The following is a 16,821-nucleotide window of genomic DNA, read 5'->3' on the forward strand; positions in this document are numbered from 1 at the left end:
TGCTAGCAACTCTGTCTTGGTTAAATAAAATCAATTTTACTAGATGGTTCTAAAAAAGCCGTGTAATTCTGGAGAGCAAATTAAATTATTTTAACTTTTAGACTTGAAGAAATTTCAACCAACTGAATTGTTTTAGAAAACCATCAATACAGAGTTAATGTATTCTTATAGCTCCCAAGTTAGACTAGCCTTATCAGCACTAAAACTACAATTAAAATAATTTAATAGGGTTTTTCTCCTACTAAACTCTCTATAGAGCTTTTTTCTCCTCCTAAGCTTTTAGAAAAGCTCTTTTTTTTTTTTTTTTTTTTTTTGCTATGAAATTCAGCTGTTAGATAAGGGTGCCCTCTTATGGAGATTGTGGGCACAAAGGCTTGGTAAAGTTTGCAAGGTGTTTGCAGGATTTAGTAGAGAGGGATTTCTTTACAAATCGACGTAGCAGATTTTTAACAAACCATAGTAGCTGAAAAAGTAGTAGACCATGTAACTTAAGAAACAGAGACTGTCTTTGAAAAAAAGCACTTAGTTTCTTCATCATATGCTCCTATGTAAATCCTTCTCTTTAAGGAATTTCTGCCTTTGGCTTCAACACGACCTGGATTTCTCTTTCAATCATTGATAGAAATTGTACAAGTATTATTAAAAATGACTGAGAGAAATTTTAGCTAACCAGTGACAAAACACGACCTTAAAAAAATTAGAATAGTTGGGTAGTTGGAGAGGGGCCTGAGTAAAAAAAAGAGAGGTCAACCAATCTCTGCCCACATTTAGTTTCAATATTATGTAAGAGTTATTTAAGATTTAATTCGGGATACAGATATACTTTTCATATATATATACAGTAGATCCAACTTTATCTGTATTGCCATGTGTGTTTTACTGCCGGGAACTGAGAAAAGCGCTTACATTGATGTAGTTGATCTGAACCCCCTGACACTGCAGCTTAGCGAGACCTGTCAGATGCTTCTTCTACACTGCTACTTATAGTTTTTGCTTAAATGGGCTGTGCTACAGGAAAAGCTTTAATTGCAAATTTTTACTGTTTTACTTTTCTAGTTTTTTTATGTTAAATAATTTCATAGTTGCATTTTAGTTCACTAACAGATATATTTTGAAAGATCTTAATACCTTGGTTCTAATAGCCCACTAGTTCTGCAGCACAAGCCAGATGTGAAAGAGCCAAGAAGTCACAGAGCCAGGAACACATAACCTTTTACAATTAGTAAGCAGTTTGATGCGGTGTCATTTCAGAATCAGCTGAAGCTAGACCACTGCAGCAGTGTCTCGTGAGGTGATGAGCCTTTTGCCTTTACTACTGCTTATTTACACACTAAATTTTAGCATGTATATTTTTAATGTCAATATTGACACTATACAATGTTACCAAAAACCATCTTGCACTGAATTTGATGCTGAATTCTTAGACCACCGTCACAGCAGCATGAGTTCACACACGACAGTTCTGTTGTAGGGTGCCATCTCAATGGCCTCTCTTAAAATACAAGAGAAGCTACTCTTTTTAAAAAAAAAGAAAAGAAAAGAAGCCAGGAGAAGATGGATAACATCATGACAGAAAGAAATCCGTAACAGGCCTATGTGATCAGTGAAGTGAGATGGCACAGATTTTAAAGGAAAGGACAATTGTTGACTAAGAGGGAGGGAAGATTAGTATAAGTATGTGTTTAAAAAAATACCAGTGAAAAACAGTGATGACAAAAATTAATTGTTTCTGACTGTTCACAGGCATTGAGGAAGACACTAACCTTGGCTTACTGCAGAGACACCAGTGAAGCAGCCCCTTACACAGCAATATTTCATGACTGACAGTAACAAAGATTGCTGGAAAAAAAAAATCATCCTCATTTCACCTACATCCAATCCTTATGAGGAAGCCATCCATTAATACAAGCATTGTGACTTTAATATGGCTGAATGCCAAGCTGGAATTATGATGCAAGAGGCTAGACTTTCTGAAGCCAATTATCGACCATCTCCTTGCTAATCATGTCCATGAATGAAAAGTTAGAACAGTAATACATTATATGGTAATAACGTTATTTGGCAGGAAGCGTGGGCGAAGGGTAAGTCTGTTCTGTTCTTCGGTTATAAGTAGGAAAGTGGATATGGGACTAAAGGATTAAATGGATCAAAAAGTCTTTGCTAGTTTTTGGAGAAAAGATGCTGTGTCGCAGTAACAAATTGTAGTAATTTCCATTTGGTTAGCATTTCCATTTAGCTCCTTTATGTCAAGACAGGTACTAGCTAGCCATTTTTCTTCCTATTTCAGCATGTTTATATTCAGCACGTTTGTATCCATGTTTTGCTTCTCTGATGGTATATCTAAGTCTGCTACGCATTGCAGTATGTATAGGATTAACGAAATTATAAATAGTATACCCACTGAGTTATGTCAGGTGGCAACATAGCTGTAAGAAACAGAGTACAAAGCTATATCCACTTTGAACACAGAGCGGTGCTAGAATAGTAACTTTGGCAATTCACACTAACGTTTCCCTTAGAAATAGGTTGATCATACCATCTGACAGACCCTTACCACTTCTCACATATTAATTAGCTTACAGTTATGAACTTATTACCTGTATTAAATGGTAATAACGGCTTTGTTATTATTATGGAGTGTGACTAAAAGTTTTATGCATGAAAAATAGGGACCAAGTAAGTAAATTAGCTATAGTTTTCTCTCATTGTCTGTACAACTCTAGCACTGAGTAATGCCAGCTAGTAATGAACCAGAAGACCCCACTGTACTAGATGTTATATAAACAGATGAAAACACATTTCTGAGGGAACACTTTTGAATGATCTATTTCAATTTAATGTAACAAATGACTGATTTAATATTAATTTAACATTCTGTGTCATAAGGAAATTTACTGGTTGCATAACACACAGTGATTTTTTTTAAAAGCGCTGTTGTTATTAACCAACTATGTAATCATCATTATCTGCTGGAGACAAACATGACTAACCTAGTGACACTGGATACAGAAATATTACAGATTTCAGCATAGCCAAGGTGTTCAGAAAGCCAATGTACATCAGTACTAAGATGTCAAAGGAGAATGAAAAAAATTGGAAGCATATAACTTAAAAAACGTAATAAAAAGGGGAAAAAATCCTAATTTTGGTTGCCTTATGAAAGAGAAAGAATAGAAAGAAAACTCTTCCCTTGTTTTTGGTCTCTTTCAGTTGAACATTCAACTTTAAATGCACATAGCGAACTAACGGCTTTCATTCCTAGTTACCAAAGGCAAGTAATACTGTCTGCTATACTAAATTGCTGCTTCTTAGAATACGTGTTGTATTAGATAGAGTAGCCAGACTGAAGCTATCAAATACTGTTACTATACCTGCAGGGAATAATTGGCGCTGTACACAACACATTTTGTTTTTTCATTTAAATTGAAAAGAAAACTAGGCACAATCAAGAAGCTGGTTTCTGGCAGTCAGACAGGACAAACAGGGAAAGTGTTTTATGCTGTCTGCACGTGGCGAGGGGCACGTGCCAAATCTGACACAACTGGGGGAAACAAGTATGCTACAGGAACATGTGACACATTATCTGTGCTAAAGTGATAGAAGTGAAGAGGAGAAAGCGCTCCTGGCACCTCTTCTTTCTTGCCCTCGTATGCCCATGCTGCACCAGGAGTGATGGATTTTCGTCAAGCAAATACAAGCACAGAAGACAGATCATATACTGATCTGTATATATGATATCATATCATATATATTTTCAGATTTAGTCTCATGGCTTCTGTTGATAGTATGCATTTCTGTAATTTCTAAAGATGGTGAAGTTTTATTTCTAAAGAAGGGGAAGGTAACAGTTGCTATTATTTAGATCATTATTCTGTTGTGACAGGCACATGCTGAATTTCTGTACTCTGCCATCAAGCCTCCCCCACGTTGCCTTTTCCTACTCTGAAGTAGCACTCAGGATATTTCCAGTGACTTTTGATGGTCTTATGTTAAGCTATGACCAAAGACAAAAACCACAGACGTGCCTTATTTATGCAGCCTTCCAGCTCCACCAAGGCCCTAGGAACATCAGTGTTGGGAATCAGTGCCAACAACCTGTGGCAGGAAGCCTTCAGGAAGATGAAGCACTGATGTTGGAAGTGCAGAGGAGCCCAGGTGGGTGGATGCTCCCACAAAATGCTTAGCTGTGGCTTTGGTTGTAGCTATCTTTCTGTAATTGTTTTAGATAGATACACTTTTTAAAAAATAGATTTGTACAGCCCCCAATGCTTAAAGCTATTTGGATGTCTGCTTTCCCCTAGAATCTGTATGCAACTATCAGGAGACTGTATTATCTGATACCACTCAAAAGTGTGGAAGACGTTTTTTTTCTGCAACACATAAAATGAAAACTCAGAGATAATTTAATAAAATGATATAGAAAATATCTCTTTACACACTGAGCGGAAGACTAGCTGATTTTTGATTGTTTCCTTGGCAAAAATCCAAAATACCTTTCAAAAGGTATTACAATTAGTCATTATGTGAAAAAATGCATGTAAATATTTTTAAAAGCTTATTAGGCATATGTGTAATTTCACTGCCTTGAATTACAGCCCAAGGACACCTGGTAATGACTTCCTCTCAAAAACCCATTTAGCATTTAAACGTGGATGGAAAACAGCAGAAGAGAGTTACTCCGGAGAAGTGCGTTAGTTTCGAGTTAGCAGAAAGTGGGATGCAGAACGACCCGCACACGCGGAGAGCAGAGGCGCCGCGGGCGCAGCAGCAGCGCCAGCGCGCAGGTGAGGAGCGGCCGCGCGGCCCGGCAGCAGGTTGCGCGGCCGGCAAGAGCCCTTTGTTCTCCGCCCCGCCCCGATCCCAGCGGCGTGAGCGACCCCCGCCAGCCTGCCTCCCAAAACGGAGCCGCTCTTGCTGCAAGGCCGTCTCCGCCGCCCCGGATTTGCAGCCGGGTCCCCCCGCCGGGGCCGCCGCCTCTCCACGGCGGGCGCCGCCCGCGCTCCCCCGGCGGCGGCCCCTCGCCCTCCGGCACAGCCGCCCCCCTGCCGCCGGCCCCCTCTCCCCTCGCCATAGCGCCCCCCGCCGCCGCCCGTCCGCGAGCACCCCCTCAGACTCGCCCTGGGGGGGGGGGGGACCGGCCGCTCCGCGCCCGGGAGCGCTCAAGGCAGGCGCGGGCTCTACCCCCCACCGGCGGGATCGCCCCGCCGGGCAGCCCTCTCCCCGCGGCGGCCCCCTCGCCCGCGCGGCGCTTCGGCCCCGCCGCCCCCGAGCTCAGCCGCAGGAGCCCGGCCCGGCGGCCGCCGCTCGCCCCGCGGCGAGCTGCGCCACGGCCGCGCCCCGCCCGGCCCCGCGGCCACCGACAGGGGGCGCGGCGGCGGGCGCGGCCGGGTGAGGCGCCTGGGGGCGGCGGGGGCCGGAGGCGAGGAGTCGGGCTGGGCCGGGCCGCCGGGCGCTTCAGCGAGGCGAGGAAGAGACAGACCCAGGAGCCGGGAGGAGAAGGCGGCACTTCGGCGCGGTGGCAGCACCTACCTGTGGCATGGGAGAAGTAAGTATTCTCCTTCCTCCCTCTTGCTTGCGGGTTTTGCCTGGACTTCGCTTTTTAGCCGCCGCCTGCGTGTCCCTGAGGGCACCCCGGCTCGTTCCTCACCTGATCTCACCCCTGAGGACGGCTCAAGCGCTTGATAAAAACGTGCAATGTATTGGACTTACTCATTTGCTTTTCTTTGTGGTCCTCATCACTGTGGTATCTGGCCTGTTTTTTATTTTATTTTATTTTATTTAATGGCGTTAGCATTGAGAGAGCTGTTTTACCTGCAGAGCTTCACAGGTTCTCCTAATCTCCAGCTTTCCCCCCACCCCAAGCAAAGAAAGCCCCAGCTGCTACAAAGCCACGTTTTAGTTCCCACTTGGTATCTCTGAGGCAATAAATAAAACATATTCTTCTTGATTTGCCATGAAACGCTGGTTTGCGGCCATGGGGATGGAGCAGGGTGAGCTCTAGGAGAATTTTCCTCTCTTCCATCATGTCCCCTTGGTTGCTAAGCGGTAGTGACCACGTTCGTAGAAAGATCGAAGAAGCACACGGAGGAAAGACAGCAACAGAAAAAGCTAGGAAGACCAGCATGTTATAATCTCCAGATGCTGTATTTGCTCAGTATTTGTGTAAAAATAAACAGCTAACCCTTAAAACACTCTTACGCTACTTGTTACTTTAAACTTCTCACATCCCGTTTTCTACCCTGGATAGAGCAAGACTAGTTTAGTTAGCCGGATTAGTTTGTCATACTATACAATGGTAGTGATTTGGAAAAACACACTTAGTGCTTTTCACATGAATGTGGTACTGCTTCTGCCTCAAAATACCTTGGTAGGAAAACGAACAAGCATTGGGAACAACCCTTATGCAAAAGTTCCTGACTGGTTTACGAAAAATCAGGCAGTGGAAAGCTTTTCGTCAAGGGATTTGATTTCTGTATGCTTTTTTCCTACTCATAAAGGTTAAGAAGATTTTCCTTTTTAACTTGAGGACTCTAGTCTTTGTTATGTTTCTCTATTATCAAAATATCTCGCTATTCTGGAATATATTAAAATACATAATACTTAAATTTGAGTGGGATGCAAAAAGCAAAGTTAAGTGGTGGAACTGAAAATTAGAATTTTATCCCAGTTGAGCTTGTTTTAAAGCAAGAATACACGCACAGGCGTTAGCAATAAAAAAACCCTAATATTTCATAAGATGAATTACCCTAAGGACAGTAAATGCTGTAATGAATTACTGTATTTACCATTTGATGTGTAGCACCACAGCACTATCAAGGTGTGAATTTTCTTAATCTTTTTGGATATGGAATGAAAGGCAGTTCTGTCACTGCTGTTTTCACGACAATAGTGGGGAAAAAAAGGCAGTCCTCTGGCTTCTAAGTGGACTGAAAATCTACATTTTATTTGAATCTGATCATCACTTCATCTTTGTTGTTATTGTTGTTTGTCAAACAGCTGTTGCAATGCAAATAGGAAGAATTCATCCTGTTCGCTGGCTGTGAGCTCTCTGCAAGAAACGCAGAGACTCCTTGGCCAGTCCTGATGAAAAAGGGTGTGTCAGGGCTGGAAGGAAAAGAGCCGTTGTGTGCATCGCACACAGCGATTCAGGGCTGTCCGAGGTGCGTGCAGGATGCTGCAAGTTTTGCCAAGGGCCAGCCTGGCCAGCAGCCAGCCCAAGTTGTTTGAGGTCATCTTCACCCACGCTCTGTTCCTGTCAATTGCGTATGTTAGGGACTCAAGAGGATAATTTCATGTAGGCTCTTGTTTTTCCTTCATTCTCACGTATTTTTAAAAAATATTTTTTTAATGATCTTGTAAAGGTATATTTAGTTGAAATTTATACTGACAGAGGTTGAGGATGAAAAAACAAGACTTGAGTAAGTTCAAGAGCTTCACAGATGCACATTTCTGTTACTTCTGAGAGACACAAAAACAAGGGTTTCCCCTTCCATTTTTTAACATAAAAACATCACTGCAAACAATGTTTGCAGCTGAAGTTTTGCAGAGAGAAGTGGAAATCAGTGAAGTGGATTGTATTGATTTTTAATTATTTGCATTTAGAGAAATGCAAAATGTAGATTAATAGCATGAGACATGAACAAATTACTGGGCTTTTAAATGGATTTTACTTAATCTAAGGTTTTACTAGCAGCAGTACAATATTGAGATGGACAATTTTCCCCTTCAATATTCTGTATTAAAACTATTTTCTTATGTTTGTGGGGAAGAGGAGGCTTTGAGGTAGTGTTGAATAGATGCTAAATACTTTGTCTCTCTTCATATAAGCAAGCTTCATTTGTATTAATATGTCCCTACTCTTAATAAGGGACATGTAACAGGTAAAGTAATAACATGTAAAAGACATTCTACCTTATTCCAGTCCAAGGAAACATTCTGTCTCTGGGATCAGACTTTTAAATGTGTATATGTGTATATCCTTATTTATTTTTTTCACTGGGACATAAAGTTTGATGCCTTATTTGGTATGCCTTTTGGGACTGCATATTTATGTACGTAGAATTCTGAACACGTGGAAAGAAGTCTGGTATACTTTAATCTTCAAAAAGAGGTTTCCGCATGAAAACTTGCTTGCTCTTGTATGAAAGAATGCCACTTGTTACCTTTGAAATAAATTGTAAACTCAGTCAAGGACAAGAGTTTGTGTATCAATAATAAGCGCAGATGTTACTTTCCTTAGAGAGATTCTCAGCACTGAGTGGTTGTACTGTTTGAAGCACTCACGTCTGAAACGTGTTGGTCTGAAACGTGTTGGTGTGTTCCTGGAGAAAATTTCTCACTGATTATCTTGTTTCTGTCATTAAGGTTTTGCCACCATTAACTTACTGATTTCCTAGAAGGAAATAAACCGCTTCTCACGTTTCTAATTTAGGTTGTATGTTCTGATGCCATTTAGTAAGTTAGGTAGAAGTAGTTCTCTTAAAATCTTGGAAGAAATCTGCTGTAAAAGTTTAGTAGTAAAGTAGAAGTTTAAAAGAAAAAATTAACCGTCTTATGTGTAATCGTTGTCTTCTCCTGAAAAAAACCTGCAAGTTTGAAAATATTTTCATATGTGACCATGTAAGTTTGATACAGTTATTTCAGCAGAAGTTCCGTCAAGTTCTCTATCAAAATTGGGCTCTTTCTTTGAAAGTCACCCCATGAAATGTTCTTGCCTGGAGGTAGGAAAACAGCCGAAATAAAAGAGAAAACAACTTTAGCTCCAGCCAGCCTCTTTAAAAATATACACTTAAAATTTTGTAACAGATATTAAATGCGAGCCCCTCATGTATCTGTGCTTTTAGTTGATCTTCTTGGCCTATTATTCTATTGACAAGATTATTGAAGTATAGATCCAGTTTGTTTTTCATTTAGCTGAAGTGGTATCTTTCTAAGAAGTTGCCAATTAGCTAATATTATGCTGAATTTGTGGACATAAACTTCTTGTTTAGAACTTCTGCGTCCTGTGCCAAGAGGCGCTAACTGGCACAGAGGCGTTAAGTGTCCCTTTATGCCTTTGCACTGTTACCTGCTTCCTACAGACAGGCTGGAGTAGGGTTTCTCTAGAAGCTTGCTTGCACCCACGGGCAGGCAGAGATGGAGCGTGATACGAGCTGATACTACTGCCCATCACATTTGCCAGTGTGGGTGGAGTATGTATAGACTGATGCCATTCATGCTCTACCCAAATTGGCAGCAGGCAGATCGTCCATAGAAGTTTTGATCTGTCTTGTAGGTACTAGTGCAAGAGTGCCAAGTCTTGCTGCCTGAGTTTCTGGAAAAGGCTAGACAAGGCCTTTATGTTTGACTTACTGTTTGGTTCTGTATCTGAAGAACTACAATTTACTGTACAGATTATCTGCATGTGGAAATGAGTGTGTAGCACAGTGAAAAGATACTATGAACAAAATCAAATAGCAAACGCAATCTTGAAAATTCACTTTCGTCTCATTTGAAGGTGCATATAATTTAATAATACTTCTATAGATACTGATTTACTTTGCTACTGTGTAATTGCCAAGGTTCTTTTTGTGACTTAAGTACGCATTTCTAAATCTTACTGAATTCATAAATGTATCTCCACATTTCCTGGATTTATAATGTGTGTTTTGGAATTATTTACTGTATCCATGGAAAGTATTTTCCCCCAATATTTTTGCTGTGTATAAGTAACTTCTGCTTCAAATAGGTGGATAGGCCGTTACAGGTTCTGCTGGGCTGCGTTCTCCCCTATCCACTGTGTTTCCTGCATTTGTTGTCTTTCCCTGTAGTAATCCTTGGCCATCTCACAGCTCAGCTTTCTTATTATAGCCCCCCATGTATCTCCCCTTCCCTTCTCACTCGTTCTCTCCTGTTGCTGCCTCCATGCTCTGTGGTGATTGCCCTCCCAGGTAAAGCAAAGTTGGGCTGGCAGTTTAACTGTGCGTGTCGGGAGAGAGATGGATGTTTCGCTGGCCTAGCAGGTAAGCAGCAGCGTTTTGCTCCTGGTGCCCAACTGGTTAATTAGTGTGCGTGTACTTACTGCTTGTCTGGCTTGCTCAATTAGCACGCACGCGCTTTATAATAATGAGAAATGTGTCTTCTGAGTGGCTGGGCAGCCAGTGAGGAAATCTGTCTGTTTTGAAGATCGGCCGCCTAGCAGGGAGCCGTGCTTCTTTGACCCAAATACATCAGTGGGTTCCCTGGTGCCTGCTGCCTTCCTTTTCCTAGCCTTGAGGGCTGTATTTGGGCAGCAAGTGGTATGTTTTGCTGTGCCTGCTCACCTTGCAGATCTTCCTCCCAGTTCTGTCTGGGAACCTTGCTTTTACAGCAAGGCTTATAGTCAAGCAGGACTTGAAAAAGCTTTTAATTTGCTATAGGTTTTTTTATTTTTTAATCTGGAATTTTTTTTTAAGTTTATTTTTCTAACTAGATAGATGGGTGAGAAAGGGAGTGTCGTTATCCAGGAGCTGAAATTACTGGATAGAGTACTTCTAATATTAGATTTTCTATGAATACATGCAGGCCAACTGAGGAAAGAGGAAGGAGAGAGTGGGGCAAAGTTCCTGTTATCTCCTGGTTGTCTGTCTTAGAGGATATAAGATAGTAGCCTGCTTGACTTTTGAAGCCTAAAGTGGGTCCTGTCACAATTGGATTCAAAATTCTTGATCAATACAGCGCGTTACTTGTGTATACACTGTGGTGAGCTCATGAAAGCTGCTTTTGCTTCTCAAGAGGTTCTGTTGGCCATGCTGTTTCCAGTTCTTTTTAGGGATTTGCATGCTGCTCTTTATTATGCATTGCAGTCGTACCCCAAAATGAACTTAGTGGTGCTAAACTTCCATTTACAAAATAAACAGCTCTATATTTTATACCACTTTTGTTAAGAAAAAGATGTTAGTTAAATCGAACACTGTAATAGGGCCTAATTTTCAGAAGTTTATTTTTCTGTTTGCAGGCTAACTTATGTCATTTTTAGAAGGATTTGCAATATTTTCCCATGTTAAAAAGAGGTTGCATCTCTTTTTATGAAGCAAAATCTCAACTTACTCTCAAGTTACTTGGTTGTGACCCAGTGTTTGATTAGTAAGATGACCCTCAATTTCAGCTGGAAAAAGATGTTTCGGAATTAGAGTGACACCTTGGAGGACTTTTAAAAATATATAATTAAGTAAAATCAATGGTAATTGCTATATTCATAGACCTTTATAATCCTAAAGACTTAAATCTATTGTACAACCTTCAAGTGATATGTTTTTATGAATATTCAGGACTCTTTGAAAGTAGAAGACACGATTTAGAGCTCTCAGGGTGTAGATAGTTGTAGTTGATATTTAATGATGTTTCAGAGATGATATTTAATGATATTTTGTAGCCATTTCTGTGGCTTAAAAAAGATTATTTAATTAATAAATTTAATAGATTAAATGACAGAAGAGTCCATTTTTCTGGAGCACAGAATAGCTGTGATCAGTTACTTGGTCTTTCTTTCCTTCACTCTCTCTCTATCTCCCAATCCATCAAGGCATATTTTGTTTTCATCTTGCTGGTTCTTTGTCCTTTCACTGGATTCAGGCTAGGTTCTTTCCCGCCGTGCATGGGTGATGTGCTTCATGGATGATGAAAAGGAATAAAATAACGAATTCCAGAGGTTTTGCTGCACTGAGAAAACATGTACCATGTTTGTCATGATGTATGCTTATTAGCAAAAGTATATGTGGACTTTTTATTTCTAATTAATCACATTATTTTTTCTGTTTGGGGATATGGTGTACTGTTCTCATGAAACACGTATGTACCAACATTTCTGAGGTGATAATCCAGAGAAGTTCAGAAGCTTGAAATAAAGTTTGGTGGGGTGCTACAAAACTCAAGTGTCTCTGTTTTTTTTTATTGTAACAGGTTGATTCAGTTTGCAATTAAATCTTCAGGCACTTGCTTTCAGTGAAGTTTTTTCTGTAATCAAAACAGTACAGAAATTTCTCTAGTCTTGTGCTTTTCAACCTTTTTGTTCTGTGGATTCCAAAAATTTTCGAGAGCCTTTTAGAAGTACTGCTCTCCTAGATTGTTGTACATCTAGATTATGTTTATGTACCTTTTGCTGCATCATGCGGTACTTGTGAATTTCCTTGAAGGTGAACGTAGGGCCGCATGGATCAGTGGTCCACAAGATTTAAACCATTATCTAATAATTGCTGAGACATGCAGAGGGTGAGAGAGCTTTACTATAAATCTAAAACAATTGATTTGACAACTCTAAGATGATAAATCATAGCACTTACTTTACAATGAAACAGTAGTGCATGGATATGCTGAACAATTATCTCATCATTTTGTTAGGGGCATACATAGAGAAGTAGGGTGTTCTGTACTGGAACCAAAGTTAATCCAGTCTGGAAAGGAATCTCAAGATTTTATACTGTAATGCATTTTTTTTTTAGTACTATTTCTTACAGCCTCTATTGTGGAATAATACCATTCCATTAGCTTTCATTGCAACAAAAAAGTAAATTTCTAGTGCTTTGTTTTGCTTTATTTTTATGGCAATGCTTGACTGTGTGTGGCAACTGAATCCCAGAGATAGGAAAAACAGAAGGCAAATAAACAGAATCAAGCCTTTATAAGCCTCAGAACAGCAACACCTATTGTTTTAAGCAAACACCATCATTTCCAGGGCCAAACTCCAAATTATGGTGTTTTGAATATTTGAGAGCAGTACTGATGTCTTTTTCTGGAGCCTTTACATTGTTTAGAACATTAATCAAGAACTCTAAAAGCTGGACAGCCGTGTCCTACAAGGACACTACTTGCTACTCTGTTTGTATTTTTTGATTGCTGGGATTCCAGTACAGCTCTGATGGAAATAATAAGTAAGGATGCTCTTCAAGTTTTTCCATTTAGAATCTGCCCCGATCAGTTAGATTGAGCATAGTGCTCCTCCCATCTCTGGTGGAATGGGTCAAAAGACACTAGCTTGCTACTTTGTAAATAATTAAAGAAATGTAGAAGATGTCCTTACAGGCAAATGAACTAGCCACAAAAACCCCTTTTTTTATTTAATGACAATGCTGCCTTTTTCATAGTTTTCCATTATGGGTATGTTTACACATAGATATCTTTTAGAAGGAGCTCAGTGTTAAATTTTGTGGGTTGAAAAACATTCTGGTAACTGATTTTCTAAGAGTTATACCTTTTTTTTTGTTTTTTTATAGTGACATTCTTCTAGTTTCTTTTGATTATTTTTTTTCCTGGTTCTTTTCAAAAAATTGTAACATTCTGTTTATAGTGGTTCTTTACTCAATTTTAGTTTTAGAAAGCTGAGCATGAACTTGAAGATACTCAGAAGCTTCTTTAAGTCCATAGATCTGGGCTAAGCTGTAAAATACATGTTTTAAAGATACAGATAGAAAGAAAGATATGTACTTCTCCTTTGCTTGGAGTTCTGAGAGATTCAGGGAAGTGAGAGAAAAAGAATACAGACACAGGCTAATAGGCTATTCCCCTCTCCTGATAAGTACTTCATTAAATTATTTATTCTTTCTGTATGACTGGGGAGGAAGGAACAGGGAAGATTTTGAAGCTGAGTGTCATTGCACCGTGCTGATAAAGTACAGTGGATCTGGTGGTCTGGTATGAAACGGTTGCTTTCTTCTTGCTTAGAAAAGAAAATGGTGGTGGATTAAGTGGAAAAAATAAATCACTTTTGTAAACCAAATGGTACGCTTTGTGTAGTTTTTGTTCTTAATAGCTTTTTTCAGTGGATGTCTTGCAATTCTGTTTTAATTATGTTGTGATTGTACAATATAATCACTTTCTGCTGTGATGTAGCACTTTGGGACAAATAAGTTCTTGTTTCTAGGGAACCATGTCCTACTGCATACATATTAAGAAAAGTTGTGTGTCTACATCAAGGTAAAATAAGTCAGTCTGTATACTGAGTTACACTTTGATTTTTTTACACGGCCGTCTAAAAAGATGTATTCAATCCACTGGTGCAACAGGAAAGTGTGGGGTTGAGTTTTGGTACTTCTCATGGATTCAGCACCATTTTTTTTCTTCTACATATGAAAGTTAATAAATGTGTGTATGAATTAAGCAGTGGCAATCAATATAGGAAGCTTTAGCCAATAGTACAGTACTTTTTACTTCGTTTACAGTACAAGGTGCACGATGGCAAATGTTATGCTATTGAATGTTCTGAGATGTATGTTTGAAATTTTTGGAGATTTTCGGTGTTTTTTTTAAAGCTGTTTATAATAGAAATGTTAAAATGTTTGTAAAAATTAAATATGATGAAAGCATCAAGGATTTCTAATAGTTCTTTTTCATTTGGTTTCTGAATCTACCCCAGAGCTTCTATGTATACCCAACTTACTCTGTGCCCTTAGCCTTGATTAAGGGGCTGGAGGGGAGATATGGCCTCTCAAACTCTTCTCATTCATTAAAATGTTTGAATGTGAGCGTTACTGCTGACCTCTTAAATTAGGAACCTCAGCATATCTAATGTGACTGCTAGTTCTGTTTTCCACTGGAGCCTATGATGAGCAGCTGGTCTTCGCTAGGAGATCTCAGGTTTTCCTTTGAAGGTTCATTTTGAGGAGTTCTAGCTTTCGTCAAGATGTCTAAAATGTTTCATGAACAAAGAATTCCTGAATTTTCAGAATCGTGCCAAGTGCCCGGTATACTCATTCCGAAAAGTGTGAGCCACTGGATTGAAGGCAGAAGAAATTGGTGAGTCCAAGCAAGAAAATGGTTCTGTGACTTCTGAGAAGATATTCCTGGGTTGGCAAATACCTTTTCTATGTTTTTTTTTTTTTCTTCTGTCAAATGGCACACTCTGAGAATGCAGTGTAAGCTGGGCAGCTTTTTAAAATGTAATCATGCAGCTGTTGCAGTTATTGTAAGTATTTTGCATTCTTCAGAATTTATCAATATCTGTGTCACTAAAATTAGTGACATAGTCTCTATGGTCTTGATCATTTAATTTTATTTGGACAGCTACGTTAGCAACACAGAGCATGTTTGGGAAAATACTAATACTACTCATAATAATATGAGTTGAAAAATTCAATTCTTTTGTATTTTTTTTTTCGTTGTCAATGACCGAAAGAGTGGATTGCAACAGAACACTGAATTTATCTTTGTGTACAGATTTTGGTGAAATCACTTTTAGAAGTTAATCCTTGTTGTTCTTCAAGAATCTTCTATGCTTAATTGATGGAAGTTCTGTTTGTCATTCCCTGTACCAGTGACATCCTTTAAATTGGACTCTGAACCATGTGAATTGGTTGTACAATTACATTCTTTGTGTTGATTCTAGTCTTATCAGTGGTAACACTTCATTAATAACTATTAGTATTTCAGTATTTTTCAACAATCCAGCGTGGTCTGTGTTTTTTGTTGCTGCCTCTTATTCAGTATCATTTGGCAATTGATATCAACCAGTTCATCCTTGACTTGCAATTCCTAAATTTAAATACAGAGGGCAAAACATTTTCAGTGGAAAGCAAATAATTATGAAATTAAATTACTACTTCAGATTTGCATTTCCTTTTTCATTCAGCAGCTCTTTGTTTACTTTTAGAGGATACTGTCTGATCTATTTATTTGTTCATCATTTTTTTCCTGCAGGTGGAATGGTAGCATAAGTTTGTTTTGTTTTAGAATAACTTAATCAAAACCAGCTCATTTTGTGTTGTCTATAACTGTTGTTTATAAAAACCAAAACAGGAATATTTTTTCAAAAATGAGTAAATAAGAAAACTAAAGAAGGCGTAAGAGATGTGTTTCCAGCTGTCCCTTTGAAGTCTTCAATTGTACGGCTCATGGAAGAGACCTGTAGTTATCATCCTAGTCTCACCATGATTTTCTCTACTGCTTCAGATTCCAGCAATCTGTTTTGCAGATTTCTCTCCCAGTCCTTTTCCCTTTGAGTCTTTTACTTGTGAGGGAAAGCAATTCTGTAGTCAAATAGATCTGACTGCTAGCAAGTGCAGAGAAACCAGAGAAAACACTTCCTATCTCTTTACCTCAGCCACTGGCAAACTATTGGAAATAGCGTGAAGTAGTCACTGTGGATTACGGTTTGGGTTAAGAAAAATAATGATGTGCATGCTCTTTTGGTAAATATGGCACGAGATAAAAAAGATAGATCATCAATGCTTCAGTTCACTCCATTATGCCCACTAATCCTCTTTAACTGCTACGATATTTGTAATCTGTTACCTTGCTCTGTGTATCTTTCTGTGTTGCTGTTAGCCTGCGTATATTTGCCGTATATAGTTTCTGCTTCAGCCAGAGGAGTTTCTTTGGAACTCTAACATATTCTGTGTTGTCGGTACCCTTCTGGCCCCTCTTGCTTTGGGGGTTTTTCTCCCCAGGAAGACAGCTACGGTGCCAAAGAGAAGGCACAATCTTACGTTAATGTTGAGATTTATGAAGGGGTGTGTTTTTTGTAAACTTACAGAAATGTGCACAGATGTATCTAAAAATCTTTAATATTATTGTGCTAAATTAATCAGATTGGTCAGCCCAGAATATGAAGATGACAGGATTAATTCATTTACTTTCAGTGTATTTTTGTAGATCATATTTGATTTTAACAGTGAAGCTGGATTTGCATCTGTGTCATCTTTTTTGTGTCTTATCAATAATAGTAAAAACACTGTCGAAAAAGGAGGAAATACCCTAAATTAAAGAAGAGTTTAATCAACATGTGCAGCTTGATCTGAATTTTTAGTAAAGCCAAGCTCTGTGTTCAACACGTTTTGATTCATTTATTGATGTAAATTCAAAATAAAAAAA

The 16,821-nt window shown here is 39.2% G+C and overlaps 1 protein-coding gene across 27 annotated transcripts in view; it reads left to right on the forward strand.

Annotated features, from left to right (window-relative positions):
- The window catches only part of LOC104144940 (sodium channel protein type 2 subunit alpha), a 166,164-nt gene that overhangs the window by 83,800 nt on the left and 65,543 nt on the right, over positions 1-16,821 (forward strand). For 17 of the 27 annotated variants that reach the window (XR_011141929.1, XM_068948726.1, XM_068948728.1 and 14 more), the window contains 5 exons: positions 1,744-2,081; positions 3,211-3,271; positions 3,884-4,155; positions 4,596-4,784; positions 14,679-14,748. The gene's annotated coding sequence lies outside the window, so the exon portion shown is untranslated. Of the gene's footprint in view, positions 1-1,743; positions 2,082-3,210; positions 3,272-3,883; positions 4,156-4,595; positions 4,785-5,408; positions 5,546-14,678; positions 14,749-16,821 lie in introns of those variants that run through there. The other 10 variants (XM_068948725.1, XM_068948730.1, XM_068948745.1 and 7 more) reach the window with 8 other exon arrangements.

This window comes from Struthio camelus, chromosome 6 (genome assembly GCF_040807025.1).
Source record: "Struthio camelus isolate bStrCam1 chromosome 6, bStrCam1.hap1, whole genome shotgun sequence".
Taxonomy (NCBI): Eukaryota; Metazoa; Chordata; class Aves; order Struthioniformes; family Struthionidae; genus Struthio; species Struthio camelus.